The sequence below is a fragment of the Brienomyrus brachyistius genome, chromosome 16 (genome assembly GCF_023856365.1).
Source record: "Brienomyrus brachyistius isolate T26 chromosome 16, BBRACH_0.4, whole genome shotgun sequence".
NCBI classification, from domain to species: Eukaryota; Metazoa; Chordata; class Actinopteri; order Osteoglossiformes; family Mormyridae; genus Brienomyrus; species Brienomyrus brachyistius.
The window spans coordinates 750,172-765,962 of record NC_064548.1 but is presented as its reverse complement, the minus strand read 5'-3'; the positions used below and the strand labels follow the sequence as shown (position 1 = coordinate 765,962).

At 49.7% G+C, this 15,791-nt stretch overlaps 25 non-coding genes across 25 annotated transcripts; all 25 read right to left on the bottom strand.

Moving 5' to 3' along the window:
- Positions 1-1,125: 1,125 nt before the first annotated feature.
- Positions 1,126-1,199, bottom strand: trnai-aau (transfer RNA isoleucine (anticodon AAU)). The gene has a single exon. It is a non-coding gene; the product is annotated as a tRNA-Ile (tRNA).
- Positions 1,200-1,296: 97 nt separating this feature from the next.
- trnaq-cug (transfer RNA glutamine (anticodon CUG)) lies at positions 1,297-1,368 on the bottom strand. The gene has a single exon. It is a non-coding gene; the product is annotated as a tRNA-Gln (tRNA).
- Positions 1,369-2,517: 1,149 nt separating this feature from the next.
- Positions 2,518-2,591, bottom strand: trnai-aau (transfer RNA isoleucine (anticodon AAU)). The gene has a single exon. It is a non-coding gene; the product is annotated as a tRNA-Ile (tRNA).
- A 224-nt stretch (positions 2,592-2,815) lies between these two features.
- trnaf-gaa (transfer RNA phenylalanine (anticodon GAA)) lies at positions 2,816-2,888 on the bottom strand. The gene has a single exon. It is a non-coding gene; the product is annotated as a tRNA-Phe (tRNA).
- Positions 2,889-3,909: 1,021 nt separating this feature from the next.
- trnai-aau (transfer RNA isoleucine (anticodon AAU)) lies at positions 3,910-3,983 on the bottom strand. Its single transcript has one exon. It is a non-coding gene; the product is annotated as a tRNA-Ile (tRNA).
- A 97-nt stretch (positions 3,984-4,080) lies between these two features.
- On the bottom strand, positions 4,081-4,152 carry trnaq-cug (transfer RNA glutamine (anticodon CUG)). Its single transcript has one exon. It is a non-coding gene; the product is annotated as a tRNA-Gln (tRNA).
- Positions 4,153-4,207: 55 nt separating this feature from the next.
- On the bottom strand, positions 4,208-4,280 carry trnaf-gaa (transfer RNA phenylalanine (anticodon GAA)). The gene has a single exon. It is a non-coding gene; the product is annotated as a tRNA-Phe (tRNA).
- Positions 4,281-5,301: 1,021 nt separating this feature from the next.
- trnai-aau (transfer RNA isoleucine (anticodon AAU)) lies at positions 5,302-5,375 on the bottom strand. The gene has a single exon. It is a non-coding gene; the product is annotated as a tRNA-Ile (tRNA).
- Positions 5,376-5,472: 97 nt separating this feature from the next.
- trnaq-cug (transfer RNA glutamine (anticodon CUG)) lies at positions 5,473-5,544 on the bottom strand. Its single transcript has one exon. It is a non-coding gene; the product is annotated as a tRNA-Gln (tRNA).
- A 55-nt stretch (positions 5,545-5,599) lies between these two features.
- On the bottom strand, positions 5,600-5,672 carry trnaf-gaa (transfer RNA phenylalanine (anticodon GAA)). Its single transcript has one exon. It is a non-coding gene; the product is annotated as a tRNA-Phe (tRNA).
- Positions 5,673-6,693: 1,021 nt separating this feature from the next.
- Positions 6,694-6,767, bottom strand: trnai-aau (transfer RNA isoleucine (anticodon AAU)). The gene has a single exon. It is a non-coding gene; the product is annotated as a tRNA-Ile (tRNA).
- A 725-nt stretch (positions 6,768-7,492) lies between these two features.
- On the bottom strand, positions 7,493-7,563 carry trnag-gcc (transfer RNA glycine (anticodon GCC)). Its single transcript has one exon. It is a non-coding gene; the product is annotated as a tRNA-Gly (tRNA).
- A 515-nt stretch (positions 7,564-8,078) lies between these two features.
- On the bottom strand, positions 8,079-8,152 carry trnai-aau (transfer RNA isoleucine (anticodon AAU)). Its single transcript has one exon. It is a non-coding gene; the product is annotated as a tRNA-Ile (tRNA).
- Positions 8,153-9,463: 1,311 nt separating this feature from the next.
- trnai-aau (transfer RNA isoleucine (anticodon AAU)) lies at positions 9,464-9,537 on the bottom strand. Its single transcript has one exon. It is a non-coding gene; the product is annotated as a tRNA-Ile (tRNA).
- A 224-nt stretch (positions 9,538-9,761) lies between these two features.
- trnaf-gaa (transfer RNA phenylalanine (anticodon GAA)) lies at positions 9,762-9,834 on the bottom strand. Its single transcript has one exon. It is a non-coding gene; the product is annotated as a tRNA-Phe (tRNA).
- Positions 9,835-10,855: 1,021 nt separating this feature from the next.
- trnai-aau (transfer RNA isoleucine (anticodon AAU)) lies at positions 10,856-10,929 on the bottom strand. Its single transcript has one exon. It is a non-coding gene; the product is annotated as a tRNA-Ile (tRNA).
- Positions 10,930-11,026: 97 nt separating this feature from the next.
- Positions 11,027-11,098, bottom strand: trnaq-cug (transfer RNA glutamine (anticodon CUG)). Its single transcript has one exon. It is a non-coding gene; the product is annotated as a tRNA-Gln (tRNA).
- A 55-nt stretch (positions 11,099-11,153) lies between these two features.
- Positions 11,154-11,226, bottom strand: trnaf-gaa (transfer RNA phenylalanine (anticodon GAA)). The gene has a single exon. It is a non-coding gene; the product is annotated as a tRNA-Phe (tRNA).
- Positions 11,227-12,247: 1,021 nt separating this feature from the next.
- trnai-aau (transfer RNA isoleucine (anticodon AAU)) lies at positions 12,248-12,321 on the bottom strand. The gene has a single exon. It is a non-coding gene; the product is annotated as a tRNA-Ile (tRNA).
- Positions 12,322-12,418: 97 nt separating this feature from the next.
- Positions 12,419-12,490, bottom strand: trnaq-cug (transfer RNA glutamine (anticodon CUG)). The gene has a single exon. It is a non-coding gene; the product is annotated as a tRNA-Gln (tRNA).
- Positions 12,491-13,053: 563 nt separating this feature from the next.
- trnag-gcc (transfer RNA glycine (anticodon GCC)) lies at positions 13,054-13,124 on the bottom strand. The gene has a single exon. It is a non-coding gene; the product is annotated as a tRNA-Gly (tRNA).
- Positions 13,125-13,937: 813 nt separating this feature from the next.
- Positions 13,938-14,010, bottom strand: trnaf-gaa (transfer RNA phenylalanine (anticodon GAA)). The gene has a single exon. It is a non-coding gene; the product is annotated as a tRNA-Phe (tRNA).
- A 1,021-nt stretch (positions 14,011-15,031) lies between these two features.
- trnai-aau (transfer RNA isoleucine (anticodon AAU)) lies at positions 15,032-15,105 on the bottom strand. The gene has a single exon. It is a non-coding gene; the product is annotated as a tRNA-Ile (tRNA).
- A 97-nt stretch (positions 15,106-15,202) lies between these two features.
- On the bottom strand, positions 15,203-15,274 carry trnaq-cug (transfer RNA glutamine (anticodon CUG)). The gene has a single exon. It is a non-coding gene; the product is annotated as a tRNA-Gln (tRNA).
- Positions 15,275-15,329: 55 nt separating this feature from the next.
- Positions 15,330-15,402, bottom strand: trnaf-gaa (transfer RNA phenylalanine (anticodon GAA)). The gene has a single exon. It is a non-coding gene; the product is annotated as a tRNA-Phe (tRNA).
- Positions 15,403-15,791: the final 389 nt, after the last annotated feature.

Genomic DNA, 15,791 nt, shown 5'->3' with positions numbered 1-15,791 from the left:
GGAGACAAGCTCCAAGACTCACGTCACGTGCTGCCAGAACCCGGGATTGAACCAGGGACCTTTAGATCTTCAGTCTAACGCTCGCCCAACTGAGCTATTCCGGCACAACCATGAGCTCCACTCTTTCCGTTTTCTGCCTCTTTCTTTGGAGCCCATCTCCCCACCTGAGCCACATGCAGTGAATGTCAACCTGGAGCAGCAGCAAGCTATGAGAAGTGTCCGATTTTAAGCCATAGTACGGTACACGAGTCAGGTGAGAGGCTCTTCTCAAGCTAACACGAGACTGTTGCTCAACAAAGACAATATGTCAGACAGTGGAATGTGTGAGAAAGTGCACAGATGCAAGGATGGGCAAGAAGGCGGTCAGAAGTGTGAAGCTGAGATGCCTCTGTGTAGTTTTTAGCTAGGGGAACTGTAATGAGCCAGCCTCAGGGCTCCGCTTGCCAGGGGTTGAGCGGAAATGTGGAGTACCTGTCTTGAGATAAGACTGAATTAGCTGGAGTTCAGCGCTGAGTGTACAGTTATTAAAAGAGCCGCTTTGCATTGGCCGGGAATCGAACCCGGGCCTCCCGCGTGGCAGGTGAGAATTCTACCACTGAACCACCAATGCAAACACACGAGACTGGCTTTCCGCCAAAAGACCGGAAAAATTGCTAAAGCAAAAACGGAGTGATGACAGCTCATTTCACACAACTGTTAAGATCAACGGAGTATTTATAAATTGAAGTGCTTGAAGCACAAGAACTCTGGGACCTTCTAGTGGAAGTGCTGCTTCGGGATGCTTGACAACTCCGTCGACTTTTCCAATAAATGCCTCCAAAAAAGCTCGTTTCATCAGAAAGTTGTAAACAACACCAGAAGGCAGCATGGTTTTACAGTGCGGGTTGGATTTTTCTTCAAGTACTACTACGCTCTTTGAGCAAATTGTGTATGTAGACGTACACTTTGCCAGTCCACTTGCTGCAGAATTGTCAGCTAAGAGAAATGCGTGTATCCTCCATTTCTTTTTCTCACCACGACGCAGGTGAATCTGGCACGACTGTGTTCTTATAATCACGTCGGACACTTTCATTTTCCTTACCTCTGATCTCCAAGCACTCCGACCACCGGGAGAAAGACAAAGCGTGGCCCGTATGGGGATCGAACCCATGACCTTGGCGTTATTAGCACCACGCTCTAACCAGCTGAGCTAACCGGCCAAGCGGCAGAAAAAGTCGGCTACACCACATGCAAAAAGTGCAAAAGAAACGTTTTTGGGCAAGAGTGCGCCTTGGGGCGCAAAACTGAGCCCATGACAGGTCCCACCGAGATTTGAACTCGGATCGCTGGATTCAGAGCCCAGAGTGCTAACCATTACACCATGGAACCAGTGGGTACATCGCAGCCCAAGGCGGAGACGAGCTCCAAGACTCACGTCACGTGCTGCCAGAACCCGTGATTGAACCAGGGACCTTTAGATCTTCAGTCTAACGCTCTCCCAACTGAGCTATTCCGGCACAACCGTGAGCTCCACTCTTGCCGTTTTCTGCCTCTTTCTTTGGAGCCCATCTCCCCACCTGAGCCACATGCAGTGAATGTCAACCTGGAGCAGCAGCAAGCTATGAGAAGTGTCCGATTTTAAGCCATAGTACGGTACACGAGTCAGGTGAGAGGCTCTTCTCAAGCTAACACGAGACTGTTGCTCAACAAAGACAATATGTCAGACAGTGGAATGTGTGAGAAAGTGCACAGATGCAAGGATGGGCAAGAAGGCGGTCAGAAGTGTGAAGCTGAGATGCCTCTGTGTAGTTTTTAGCTAGGGGAACTGTAATGAGCCAGCCTCAGGGCTCCGCTTGCCAGGGGTTGAGCGGAAATGTGGAGTACCTGTCTTGAGATAAGACTGAATTAGCTGGAGTTCAGCGCTGAGTGTACAGTTATTAAAAGAGCCGCTTTGCATTGGCCGGGAATCGAACCCGGGCCTCCCGCGTGGCAGGCGAGAATTCTACCACTGAACCACCCATGCAAACACAAGAGACCGGCTTTCCGCCGAAAGACCGGAAAAATTGCTAAAGCAAAAACGGAGTGATGACAGCTCATTTCACACAACTGTTAAGATCAACGGAGTATTTATAAATTGAAGTGCTTGAAGCACAAGAACTCTGGGACCTTCTAGTGGAAGTGCTGCTTCGGGATGCTTGACAACTCCGTCGACTTTTCCAATAAATGCCTCCAAAAAAGCTCGTTCCATCAGATACTTGTAAACAACACCAGAAGGCAGCATGGTTTTACAGTGCGGGTTGGATTTTTCTTCAAGTACTACTACGCTCTTTGAGCAAATTGTGTATGTAGACGTAAACTTTGCCAGTCCACTTGCTGCAGAATTGTCAGCTAAGAGAAATGCGTGTATCCTCCATTTCTTTTTCTCACCACGACGCAGGTGAATCTGGCACGACTGTGTTCTTATAATCACGTCGGACACTTTCATTTTCCTTACCTCTGATCTCCAAGCACTCTGACCACCGGGAGAAAGGCAAAGCGTGGCCCGTATGGGGATCGAACCCATGACCTTGGCGTTATTAGCACCACGCTCTAACCAGCTGAGCTAACCGGCCAAGCGGCAGAAAAGGTCGGCTACACCACATGCAAAAAGTGCAAAAGAAACGTTTTTGGGCAAGAGTGCGCCTTGGGGCGCTAAACTGAGCCCATGACAGGTCCCACCGAGATTTGAACTCAGATTGCTGGATTCAGAGCCCAGAGTGCTAACCATTACACCATGGAACCAGCGGGTACATCGCAGCCCAAGGCGGAGACGAGCTCCAAGACTCACGTCACGTGCTGCCAGAACCCGGGATTGAACCAGGGACCTTTAGATCTTCAGTCTAACGCTCTCCCAACTGAGCTATTCCGGCACAACCGTGAGCTCCACTCTTGCCGTTTTCTGCCTCTTTCTTTGGAGCCCATCTCCCCACCTGAGCCACATGCAGTGAATGTCAACCTGGAGCAGCAGCAAGCTATGAGAAGTGTCCGATTTTAAGCCATAGTACGGTACACGAGTCAGGTGAGAGGCTCTTCTCAAGCTAACATGAGACTGTTGCTCAACAAAGACAATATGTCAGACAGTGGAATGTGTGAGAAAGTGCACAGATGCAAGGATGGGCAAGAAGGCGGTCAGAAGTGTGAAGCTGAGATGCCTCTGTGTAGTTTTTAGCTTGGGGAACTGTAATGAGCCAGCCTCAAGGCTCCGCTTGCCAGGGGTTGAGCGGAAATGTGGAGTACCTGTCTTGAGATAAGACTGAATTAGCTGGAGTTCAGCGCTGAGTGTACAGTTATTAAAAGAGCCGCTTTGCATTGGCCGGGAATCGAACCCGGGCCTCCCGCGTGGCAGGCGAGAATTCTACCACTGAACCACCCATGCAAACACACGAGACCGGCTTTCCGCCGAAAGACCGGAAAAATTGCTAAAGCAAAAACGGAGTGATGACAGCTCATTTCACACAACTGTTAAGATCAACGGAGTATTTATAAATTGAAGTGCTTGAAGCACAAGAACTCTGGGACCTTCTAGTGGAAGTGCTGCTTCGGGATGCTTGACAACTCCGTCGACTTTTCCAATAAATGCCTCCAAAAAAGTTCGTTCCATCAGATACTTGTAAACAACACCAGAAGGCAGCATGGTTTTACAGTGCGGGTTGGATTTTTCTTCAAGTACTACTACGCTCTTTGAGCAAATTGTGTATGTAGACGTACACTTTGCCAGTCCACTTGCTGCAGAATTGTCAGCTCAGAGAAATGCGTGTATCCTCCATTTCTTTTTCTCACCACGACGCAGGTGAATCTGGCACGACTGTGTTCTTATAATCACGTCGGACACTTTCATTTTCCTTACCTCTGATCTCCAAGCACTCCGACCACCGGGAGAAAGACAAAGCGTGGCCCGTATGGGGATCGAACCCATGACCTTGGCGTTATTAGCACCACGCTCTAACCAGCTGAGCTAACCGGCCAAGCGGCAGAAAAGGTCGGCTACACCACATGCAAAAAGTGCAAAAGAAACGTTTTTGGGCAAGAGTGCGCCTTGGGGCGCAAAACTGAGCCCATGACAGGTCCCACCGAGATTTGAACTCGGATCGCTGGATTCAGAGCCCAGAGTGCTAACCATTACACCATGGAACCAGCGGGTACATCGCAGCCCAAGGCGGAGACGAGCTCCAAGACTCACGTCACGTGCTGCCAGAACCCGGGATTGAACCAGGGACCTTTAGATCTTCAGTCTAACGCTCTCCCAACTGAGCTATTCCGGCACAACCGTGAGCTCCACTCTTGCCGTTTTCTGCCTCTTTCTTTGGAGCCCATCTCCCCACCTGAGCCACATGCAGTGAATGTCAACCTGGAGCAGCAGCAAGCTATGAGAAGTGTCCGATTTTAAGCCATAGTACGGTACACGAGTCAGGTGAGAGGCTCTTCTCAAGCTAACATGAGACTGTTGCTCAACAAAGACAATACGTCAGACAGTGGAATGTGTGAGAAAGTGCACAGATGCAAGGATGGGCAAGAAGGCGGTCAGAAGTGTGAAGCTGAGATGCCTCTGTGTAGTTTTTAGCTAGGGGAACTGTAATGAGCCAGCCTCAAGGCTCCGCTTGCCAGGGGTTGAGCGGAAATGTGGAGTACCTGTCTTGAGATAAGACTGAATTAGCTGGAGTTCAGCGCTGAGTGTACAGTTATTAAAAGAGCCGCTTTGCATTGGCCGGGAATCGAACCCGGGCCTCCCGCGTGGCAGGCGAGAATTCTACCACTGAACCACCCATGCAAACACACGAAAACGGCTTTCCGCCGAAAGACCGGAAAAATTGCTAAAGCAAAAACGGAGTGATGACAGCTCATTTCACACAACTGTTAAGATCAACGGAGTATTTATAAATTGAAGTGCTTGAAGCACAAGAACTCTGGGACCTTCTAGTGGAAGTGCTGCTTCGGGATGCTTGACAACTCCGTCGACTTTTCCAATAAATGCCTCCAAAAAAGCTCGTTCCATCAGAAAGTTGTAAACAACACCAGAAGGCAGCATGGTTTTACAGTGCGGGTTGGATTTTTCTTCAAGAACTACTATGCTCTTTGAGCAAATTGTGTATGTAGACGTAAACTTTGCCAGTCCACTTGCTGCAGAATTGTCAGCTAAGAGAAATGCGTGTATCCTCCATTTCTTTTTCTCACCACGACGCAGGTGAATCTGGCACGACTGTGTTTTTATAATCACGTCGGACACTTTCATTTTCCTTACCTCTGATCTCCAAGCACTCCGACCACCGGGAGAAAGACAAAGCGTGGCCCGTATGGGGATCGAACCCATGACCTTGGCGTTATTAGCACCACGCTCTAACCAGCTGAGCTAACCGGCCAAGCGGCAGAAAAGGTCGGCTACACCACATGCAAAAAGTGCAAAAGAAACGTTTTTGGGCAAGAGTGCGCCTTGGGGCGCAAAACTGAGCCCATGACAGGTCCCACCGAGATTTGAACTCGGATCGCTGGATTCAGAGCCCAGAGTGCTAACCATTACACCATGGAACCAGCGGGTACATCGCAGCCCAAGGCGGAGACGAGCTCCAAGACTCACGTCACGTGCTGCCAGAACCCGGGATTGAACCAGGGACCTTTAGATCTTCAGTCTAACGCTCTCCCAACTGAGCTATTCCGGCACAACCGTGAGCTCCACTCTTGCCGTTTTCTGCCTCTTTCTTTGGAGCCCATCTCCCCACCTGAGCCACATGCAGTGAATGTCAACCAGGAGCAGCAGCAAGCTATGAGAAGTGTCCGATTTTAAGCCATAGTACGGTACACGAGTCAGGTGAGAGGCTCTTCTCAAGCTAACATGAGACTGTTGCTCAACAAAGACAATATGTCAGACAGTGGAATGTGTGAGAAAGTGCACAGATGCAAGGATGGGCAAGAAGGCGGTCAGAAGTGTGAAGCTGAGATGCCTCTGTGTAGTTTTTAGCTAGGGGAACTGTAATGAGCCAGCCTCAAGGCTCCGCTTGCCAGGGGTTGAGCGGAAATGTGGAGTACCTGTCTTGAGATAAGACTGAATTAGCTGGAGTTCAGCGCTGAGTGTACAGTTATTAAAAGAGCCGCTTTGCATTGGCCGGGAATCGAACCCGGGCCTCCCGCGTGGCAGGCGAGAATTCTACCACTGAACCACCCATGCAAACACACGAGACCGGCTTTCCGCCGAAAGACCGGAAAAATTGCTAAAGCAAAAACGGAGTGATGACAGCTCATTTCACACAACTGTTAAGATCAACGGAGTATTTATAAATTGAAGTGCTTGAAGCACAAGAACTCTGGGACCTTCTAGTGGAAGTGCTGCTTCGGGATGCTTGACAACTCCGTCGACTTTTCCAATAAATGCCTCCAAAAAAGCTCGTTCCATCAGAAAGTTGTAAACAACACCAGAAGGCAGCATGGTTTTACAGTGCGGGTTGGATTTTTCTTCAAGAACTACTACGCTCTTTGAGCAAATTGTGTATGTAGACGTACACTTTGCCAGTCCACTTGCTGCAGAATTGTCAGCTAAGAGAAATGCGTGTATCCTCCATTTCTTTTTCTCACCACGACGCAGGTGAATCTGGCACGACTGTGTTCTTATAATCACGTCGGACACTTTCATTTTCCTTACCTCTGATCTCCAAGCACTCTGACCACCGGGAGAAAGAGAAAGCGTGGCCCGTATGGGGATCGAACCCATGACCTTGGCGTTATTAGCACCACGCTCTAACCAGCTGAGCTAACCGGCCAAGCGGCAGAAAAGGTCGGCTACACCACATGCAAAAAGTGCAAAAGAAACGTTTTTGGGCAAGAGTGCGCCTTGGGGCGCAAAACTGAGCCCATGACAGGTCCCACCGAGATTTGAACTCGGATCGCTGGATTCAGAGCGCTAACCATTACACCAGGGAACCAGCGGGTACATCGCAGCCCAAGGCGGAGACAAGCTCCAAGACTCACGTCACGTGCTGCCAGAACCCGGGATTGAACCAGGGACCTTTAGATCTTCAGTCTAACGCTCGCCCAACTGAGCTATTCCGGCACAACCATGAGCTCCACTCTTTCCGTTTTCTGCCTCTTTCTTTGGAGCCCATCTCCCCACCTGAGCCACATGCAGTGAATGTCAACCTGGAGCAGCAGCAAGCTATGAGAAGTGTCCGATTTTAAGCCATAGTACGGTACACGAGTCAGGTGAGAGGCTCTTCTCAAGCTAACACGAGACTGTTGCTCAACAAAGACAATATGTCAGACAGTGGAATGTGTGAGAAAGTGCACAGATGCAAGGATGGGCAAGAAGGCGGTCAGAAGTGTGAAGCTGAGATGCCTCTGTGTAGTTTTTAGCTAGGGGAACTGTAATGAGCCAGCCTCAGGGCTCCGCTTGCCAGGGGTTGAGCGGAAATGTGGAGTACCTGTCTTGAGATAAGACTGAATTAGCTGGAGTTCAGCGCTGAGTGTACAGTTATTAAAAGAGCCGCTTTGCATTGGCCGGGAATCGAACCCGGGCCTCCCGCGTGGCAGGCGAGAATTCTACCACTGAACCACCAATGCAAACACACGAGACTGGCTTTCCGCCAAAAGACCGGAAAAATTGCTAAAGCAAAAACGGAGTGATGACAGCTCATTTCACACAACTGTTAAGATCAACGGAGTATTTATAAATTGAAGTGCTTGAAGCACAAGAACTCTGGGACCTTCTAGTGGAAGTGCTGCTTCGGGATGCTTGACAACTCCGTCGACTTTTCCAATAAATGCCTCCAAAAAAGCTCGTTTCATCAGAAAGTTGTAAACAACACCAGAAGGCAGCATGGTTTTACAGTGCGGGTTGGATTTTTCTTCAAGAACTACTACGCTCTTTGAGCAAATTGTGTATGTTGACGTACACTTTGCCAGTCCAATTGCTGCAGAATTGTCAGCTAAGAGAAATGCGTGTATCCTCCATTTCTTTTTCTCACCACGACGCAGTTGAATCTGGCACGACTGTGTTCTTATCATCACGTCGGACACTTTCATTTTCCCTACCTCTGATCTCCAAGCACTCCGACCACCGGGAGAAAGAGAAAGCGTGGCCCGTATGGGGATCGAACCCATGACCTTGGCGTTATTAGCACCACGCTCTAACCAGCTGAGCTAACCGGCCAAGCGGCAGAAAAGGTCGGCTACACCACATGCAAAAAGTGCAAAAGAAACGTTTTTGGGCAAGAGTGCGCCTTGGGGCGCAAAACTGAGCCCATGACAGGTCCCACCGAGATTTGAACTCGGATCGCTGGATTCAGAGCGCTAACCATTACACCATGGAACCAGCGGGTACATCGCAGCCCAAGGCGGAGACGAGCTCCAAGACTCACGTCACGTGCTGCCAGAACCCGGGATTGAACCAAGGACCTTTAGATCTTCAGTCTAACGCTCTGCCAACTGAGCTATTCCGGCACAACTGTGAGCTCCACTCTTGCCGTTTTCTGCCTCTTTCTTTGGAGCCCATCTCCCCACCTGAGCCACATGCAGTGAATGTCAACCTGGAGCAGCAGCAAGCTATGAGAAGTGTCCGATTTTAAGCCATAGTACGGTACACGAGTCAGGTGAGAGGCTCTTCTCAAGCTAACACGAGACTGTTGCTCAACAAAGACAATATGTCAGACAGTGGAATGTGTGAGAAAGTGCACAGATGCAAGGATGGGCAAGAAGGCGGTCAGAAGTGTGAAGCTGAGATGCCTCTGTGTAGTTTTTAGCTAGGGGAACTGTAATGAGCCAGCCTCAGGGCTCCGCTTGCCAGGGGTTGAGCGGAAATGTGGAGTACCTGTCTTGAGATAAGACTGAATTAGCTGGAGTTCAGCGCTGAGTGTACAGTTATTAAAGGAGCCGCTTTGCATTGGCCGGGAATCGAACCCGGGCCTCCCACGTGGCAGGCGAGAATTCTACCACTGAACCACCCATGCAAACACACGAGACCGGCTTTCTGCCGAAAGACCGGAAAAATTGCTAAAGCAAAAACGGAGAGATGACAGCTCATTTCACACAACTGTTAAGATCAACGGAGTATTTATAAATTGAAGTGCTTGAAGCACAAGAACTCTGGGAACTTCTAGTGCAAGTGCTGCTTCGGGATGCTTGACAACTCCGTCGACTTTTCCAATAAATGCCTCCAAAAAAGCTCGTTCCATCAGAAAGTTGTAAACAACACCAGAAGGCAGCATGGTTTTACAGTGCGGGTTGGATTTTTCTTCACGAACTACTACGCTCTTTGAGCAAATTGTGTATGTAGACGTACACTTTGCCAGTCCACTTGCTGCAGAATTGTCAGCTAAGAGAAATGCGTGTATCCTCCATTTCTTTTTCTCACCACGACGCAGGTGAATCTGGCACGACTGTGTTCTTATAATCACGTCGGACACTTTCATTTTCCCTACCTCTGATCTCCAAGCACTCCGACCACCGGGAGAAAGAGAAAGCGTGGCCCGTATGGGGATCGAACCCATGACCTTGGCGTTATTAGCACCACGCTCTAACCAGCTGAGCTAACCGGCCAAGCGGCAGAAAAGGTCGGCTACACCACATGCAAAAAGTGCAAAAGAAACGTTTTTGGGCAAGAGTGCGCCTTGGGGCGCAAAACTGAGCCCATGACAGGTCCCACCGAGATTTGAACTCGGATCACTGGATTCAGAGCCCAGAGTGCTAAGCATTACACCATGGAACCAGCGGGTACATCACAGCCCAAGGCGGAGACGAGCTCCCAGACTCACGTCACGTGCTGCCAGAACCCGGGATTGAACCAGGGACCTTTAGATCTTCAGTCTAACGCTCTCCCAACTGAGCTATTCCGGCACAACCGTGAGCGCCACTCTTGCCGTTTTCTGCCTCTTTCTTTGGAGCCCATCTCCCCACCTGAGCCACATGCAGTGAATGTCAACCTGGAGCAGCAGCAAGCTATGAGAAGTGTCCGATTTTAAGCCATAGTACGGTACACGAGTCAGGTGAGAGGCTCTTCTCAAGCTAACACGAGACTGTTGCTCAACAAAGACAATATGTCAGACAGTGGAATGTGTGAGAAAGTGCACAGATGCAAGGATGGGCAAGAAGGCGGTCAGAAGTGTGAAGCTGAGATGCCTCTGTGTAGTTTTTAGCTAGGGGAACTGTAATGAGCCAGCCTCAGGGCTCCGCTTGCCAGGGGTTGAGCGGAAATGTGGAGTACCTGTCTTGAGATAAGACTGAATTAGCTGGAGTTCAGCGCTGAGTGTACAGTTATTAAAAGAGCCGCTTTGCATTGGCCGGGAATCGAACCCGGGCCTCCCGCGTGGCAGGCGAGAATTCTACCACTGAACCACCCATGCAAACACACGAGACCGGCTTTCCGCGGAAAGACCGGAAAAATTGCTAAAGCAAAAACGGAGTGATGACAGCTCATTTCACACAACTGTTAAGATCAACGGAGTATTTATAAATTGAAGTGCTTGAAGCACAAGAACTCTGGGACCTTCTAGTGGAAGTGCTGCTTCGGGATGCTTGACAACTCCGTCGACTTTTCCAATAAATGCCTCCAAAAAAGCTTGTTCCATCAGAAACTTGTAAACAACACCAGAAGGCAGCATGGTTTTACAGTGCGGGTTGGATTTTTCTTCAAGAACTACTACGCTCTTTGAGCAAATTGTGTATGTAGACGTACACTTTGCCAGTCCACTTGCTGCAGAATTGTCAGCTAAGAGAAATGCGTGTATCCTCCATTTCTTTTTCTCACCACGACGCAGGTGAATCTGGCACGACTGTGTTCTTATAATCACGTCGGACACTTTCATTTTCCTTACCTCTGATCTCCAAGCACTCCGACCACCGGGAGAAAGACAAAGCGTGGCCCGTATGGGGATCGAACCCATGACCTTGGCGTTATTAGCACCACGCTCTAACCAGCTGAGCTAACCGGCCAAGCGGCAGAAAAGGTCGGCTACACCACATGCAAAAAGTGCAAAAGAAACGTTTTTGGGCAAGAGTGCGCCTTGGGGCGCAAAACTGAGCCCATGACAGGTCCCACCGAGATTTGAACTCGGATCGCTGGATTCAGAGCCCAGAGTGCTAACCATTACACCATGGAACCAGCGGGTACATCGCAGCCCAAGGCGGAGACGAGCTCCAAGACTCACGTCACGTGCTGCCAGAACCCGGGATTGAACCAGGGACCTTTAGATCTTCAGTCTAACGCTCTCCCAACTGAGCTATTCCGGCACAACCGTGAGCTCCACTCTTGCCGTTTTCTGCCTCTTTCTTTGGAGCCCATCTCCCCACCTGAGCCACATGCAGTGAATGTCAACCTGGAGCAGCAGCAAGCTATGAGAAGTGTCCGATTTTAAGCCATAGTACGGTACACGAGTCAGGTGAGAGGCTCTTCTCAAGCTAACATGAGACTGTTGCTCAACAAAGACAATATGTCAGACAGTGGAATGTGTGAGAAAGTGCACAGATGCAAGGATGGGCAAGAAGGCGGTCAGAAGTGTGAAGCTGAGATGCCTCTGTGTAGTTTTTAGCTAGGGGAACTGTAATGAGCCAGCCTCAAGGCTCCGCTTGCCAGGGGTTGAGCGGAAATGTGGAGTACCTGTCTTGAGATAAGACTGAATTAGCTGGAGTTCAGCGCTGAGTGTACAGTTATTAAAAGAGCCGCTTTGCATTGGCCGGGAATCGAACCCGGGCCTCCCGCGTGGCAGGCGAGAATTCTACCACTGAACCACCCATGCAAACACACGAGACCGGCTTTCCGCCGAAAGACCGGAAAAATTGCTAAAGCAAAAACGGAGTGATGACAGCTCATTTCACACAACTGTTAAGATCAACGGAGTATTTATAAATTGAAGTGCTTGAAGCACAAGAACTCTGGGACCTTCTAGTGGAAGTGCTGCTTCGGGATGCTTGACAACTCCGTCGACTTTTCCAATAAATGCCTCCAAAAAAGCTTGTTCCATCAGAAACTTGTAAACAACACCAGAAGGCAGCATGGTTTTACAGTGCGGGTTGGATTTTTCTTCAAGAACTACTACGCTCTTTGAGCAAATTGTGTATGTAGACGTACACTTTGCCAGTCCAATTGCTGCAGAATTGTCAGCTAAGAGAAATGCGTGTATCCTCCATTTCTTTTTCTCACCACGACGCAGTTGAATCTGGCACGACTGTGTTCTTATCATCACGTCGGACACTTTCATTTTCCCTACCTCTGATCGCCAAGCACTCCGACCACCGGGAGAAAGAGAAAGCGTGGCCCGTATGGGGATCGAACCCATGACCTTGGCGTTATTAGCACCACGCTCTAACCAGCTGAGCTAACCGGCCAAGCGGCAGAAAAGGTCCGCTACACCACATGCAAAAAGTGCAAAAGAAACATTTTTGGGCAAGAGTGCGCCTTGGGGCGCAAAACTGAGCCCATGACAGGTCCCACCGAGATTTGAACTCGGATCGCTGGATTCAGAGCCCAGAGTGCTAACCATTACACCATGGAACCAGCGGGTACATCGCAGCCCAAGGCGGAGACGAGCTCCAAGACTCACGTCACGTGCTGCCAGAACCCGGGATTGAACCAAGGACCTTTAGATCTTCAGTCTAACGCTCTGCCAACTGAGCTATTCCGGCACAACTGTGAGCTCCACTCTTGCCGTTTTCTGCCTCTTTCTTTGGAGCCCATCTCCCCACCTGAGCCACATGCAGTGAATGTCAACCTGGAGCAGCAGCAAGCTATGAGAAGTGTCCGATTTTAAGCCATAGTACGGTACACGAGTCAGGTGAGAGGCTCTTCTCAAGCTAACACGAGACTGTTGCTCAACAAAGACAATATGTCAGACAGTGGAATGTGTGAGAAAGTGCACAGATGCAAGGATGGGCAAGAAGGCGGTCAGAAGTGTGAAGCTGAGATGCCTCTGTGTAGTTTTTAGCTAGGGGAACTGTAATGAGCCAGCCTCAGGGCTCCGCTTGCCAGGGGTTGAGCGGAAATGTGGAGTACCTGTCTTGAGATAAGACTGAATTAGCTGGAGTTCAGCGCTGAGTGTACAGTTATTAAAAGAGCCGCTTTGCATTGGCCGGGAATCGAACCCGGGCCTCCCGCGTGGCAGGCGAGAATTCTACCACTGAACCACCAATGCAAACACACGAGACTGGCTTTCCGCCAAAAGACCGGAAAAATTGCTAAAGCAAAAACGGAGTGATGACAGCTCATTTCACACAACTGTTAAGATCAACGGAGTATTTATAAATTGAAGTGCTTGAAGCACAAGAACTCTGGGACCTTCTAGTGGAAGTGCTGCTTCGGGATGCTTGACAACTCCGTCGACTTTTCCAATAAATGCCTCCAAAAAAGCTCGTTCCATCAGAAAGTTGTAAACAACACCAGAAGGCAGCATGGTTTTACAGTGCGGGTTGGATTTTTCTTCAAGTACTACTACGCTCTTTGAGCAAATTGTGTATGTAGACGTAAACTTTGCCAGTCCACTTGCTGCAGAATTGTCAGCTAAGAGAAATGCGTGTATCCTCCATTTCTTTTTCTCACCATGACGCAGGTGAATCTGGCACGACTGTGTTCTTATAATCACGTCGGACACTTTCATTTTCCTTACCTCTGATCTCCAAGCACTCTGACCACCGGGAGAAAGACAAAGCGTGGCCCGTATGGGGATCGAACCCATGACCTTGGCGTTATTATCACCACGCTCTAAGCAGCTGAGCTAACCGGCCAAGCGGCAGAAAAGGTTGGCTACACCACATGCAAAAAGTGCAAAAGAAACGTTTTTGGGCAAGAGTGCGCCTTGGGGCGCTAAACTGAGCCCATGACAGGTCCCACCGAGATTTGAACTCAGATCGCTGGATTCAGAGCCCAGAGTGCTAACCATTACACCATGGAACCAGCCGGTACATCGCAGCCCAAGGCGGAGACGAGCTCCAAGACTCACGTCACGTGCTGCCAGAACCCGGGATTGAACCAGGGTCCTTTAGATCTTCAGTCTAACGCTCTCCCAACTGAGCTATTCCGGCACAACCGTGAGCTCCACTCTTGCCGTTTTCTGCCTCTTTCTTTGGAGCCCATCTCCCCACCTGAGCCACATGCAGTGAATGTCAACCTGGAGCAGCAGCAAGCTATGAGAAGTGTCCGATTTTAAGCCATAGTACGGTACACGAGTCAGGTGAGAGGCTCTTCTCAAGCTAACATGAGACTGTTGCTCAACAAAGACAATATGTCAGACAGTGGAATGTGTGAGAAAGTGCACAGATGCAAGGATGGGCAAGAAGGCGGTCAGAAGTGTGAAGCTGAGATGCCTCTGTGTAGTTTTTAGCTAGGGGAACTGTAATGAGCCAGCCTCAAGGCTCCGCTTGCCAGGGGTTGAGCGGAAATGTGGAGTACCTGTCTTGAGATAAGACTGAATTAGCTGGAGTTCAGCGCTGAGTGTACAGTTATTAAAAGAGCCGCTTTGCATTGGCCGGGAATCGAACCCGGGCCTCCCGCGTGGCAGGCGAGAATTCTACCACTGAACCACCCATGCAAACACACGAGACCGGCTTTCCGCCGAAAGACTGGAAAAATTGCTAAAGCAAAAACGGAGTGATGACAGCTCATTTCACACAACTGTTAAGATCAACGGAGTATTTATAAATTGAAGTGCTTGAAGCACAAGAACTCTGGGACCTTCTAGTGGAAGTGCTGCTTCGGGATGCTTGACAACTCCGTCGACTTTTCCAATAAATGCCTCCAAAAAAGTTCGTTCCATCAGATACTTGTAAACAACACCAGAAGGCAGCATGGTTTTACAGTGCGGGTTGGATTTTTCTTCAAGTACTACTACGCTCTTTGAGCAAATTGTGTATGTAGACGTACACTTTGCCAGTCCACTTGCTGCAGAATTGTCAGCTCAGAGAAATGCGTGTATCCTCCATTTCTTTTTCTCACCACGACGCAGGTGAATCTGGCACGACTGTGTTCTTATAATCACGTCGGACACTTTCATTTTCCTTACCTCTGATCTCCAAGCACTCCGACCACCGGGAGAAAGACAAAGCGTGGCCCGTATGGGGATCGAACCCATGACCTTGGCGTTATTAGCACCACGCTCTAACCAGCTGAGCTAACCGGCCAAGCGGCAGAAAAGGTCGGCTACACCACATGCAAAAAGTGCAAAAGAAACGTTTTTGGGCAAGAGTGCGCCTTGGGGCGCAAAACTGAGCCCATGACAGGTCCCACCGAGATTTGAACTCGGATCGCTGGATTCAGAGCCCAGAGTGCTAACCATTACACCATGGAACCAGCGGGTACATCGCAGCCCAAGGCGGAGACGAGCTCCAAGACTCACGTCACGTGCTGCCAGAACCCGGGATTGAACCAGGGACCTTTAGATCTTCAGTCTAACGCTCTCCCAACTGAGCTATTCCGGCACAACCGTGAGCTCCACTCTTGCCGTTTTCTGCCTCTTTCTTTGGAGCCCATCTCCCCACCTGAGCCACATGCAGTGAATGTCAACCTGGAGCAGCAGCAAGCTATGAGAAGTGTCCGATTTTAAGCCATAGTACGGTACACGAGTCAGGTGAGAGGCTCTTCTCAAGCTAACATGAGACTGTTGCTCAACAAAGACAATACGTCAGACAGTGGAATGTGTGAGAAAGTGCACAGATGCAAGGATGGGCAAGAAGGCAGTCAGAAGTGTGAAGCTGAGATGCCTCTGTGTAGTTTTTAGCTAGGGGAACTGTAATGAGCCAGCCTCAAGGCTCCGCTTGCCAGGGGTTGAGCGGAAATGTGGAGTACCTGTCTTGAGATAAGACTGAAT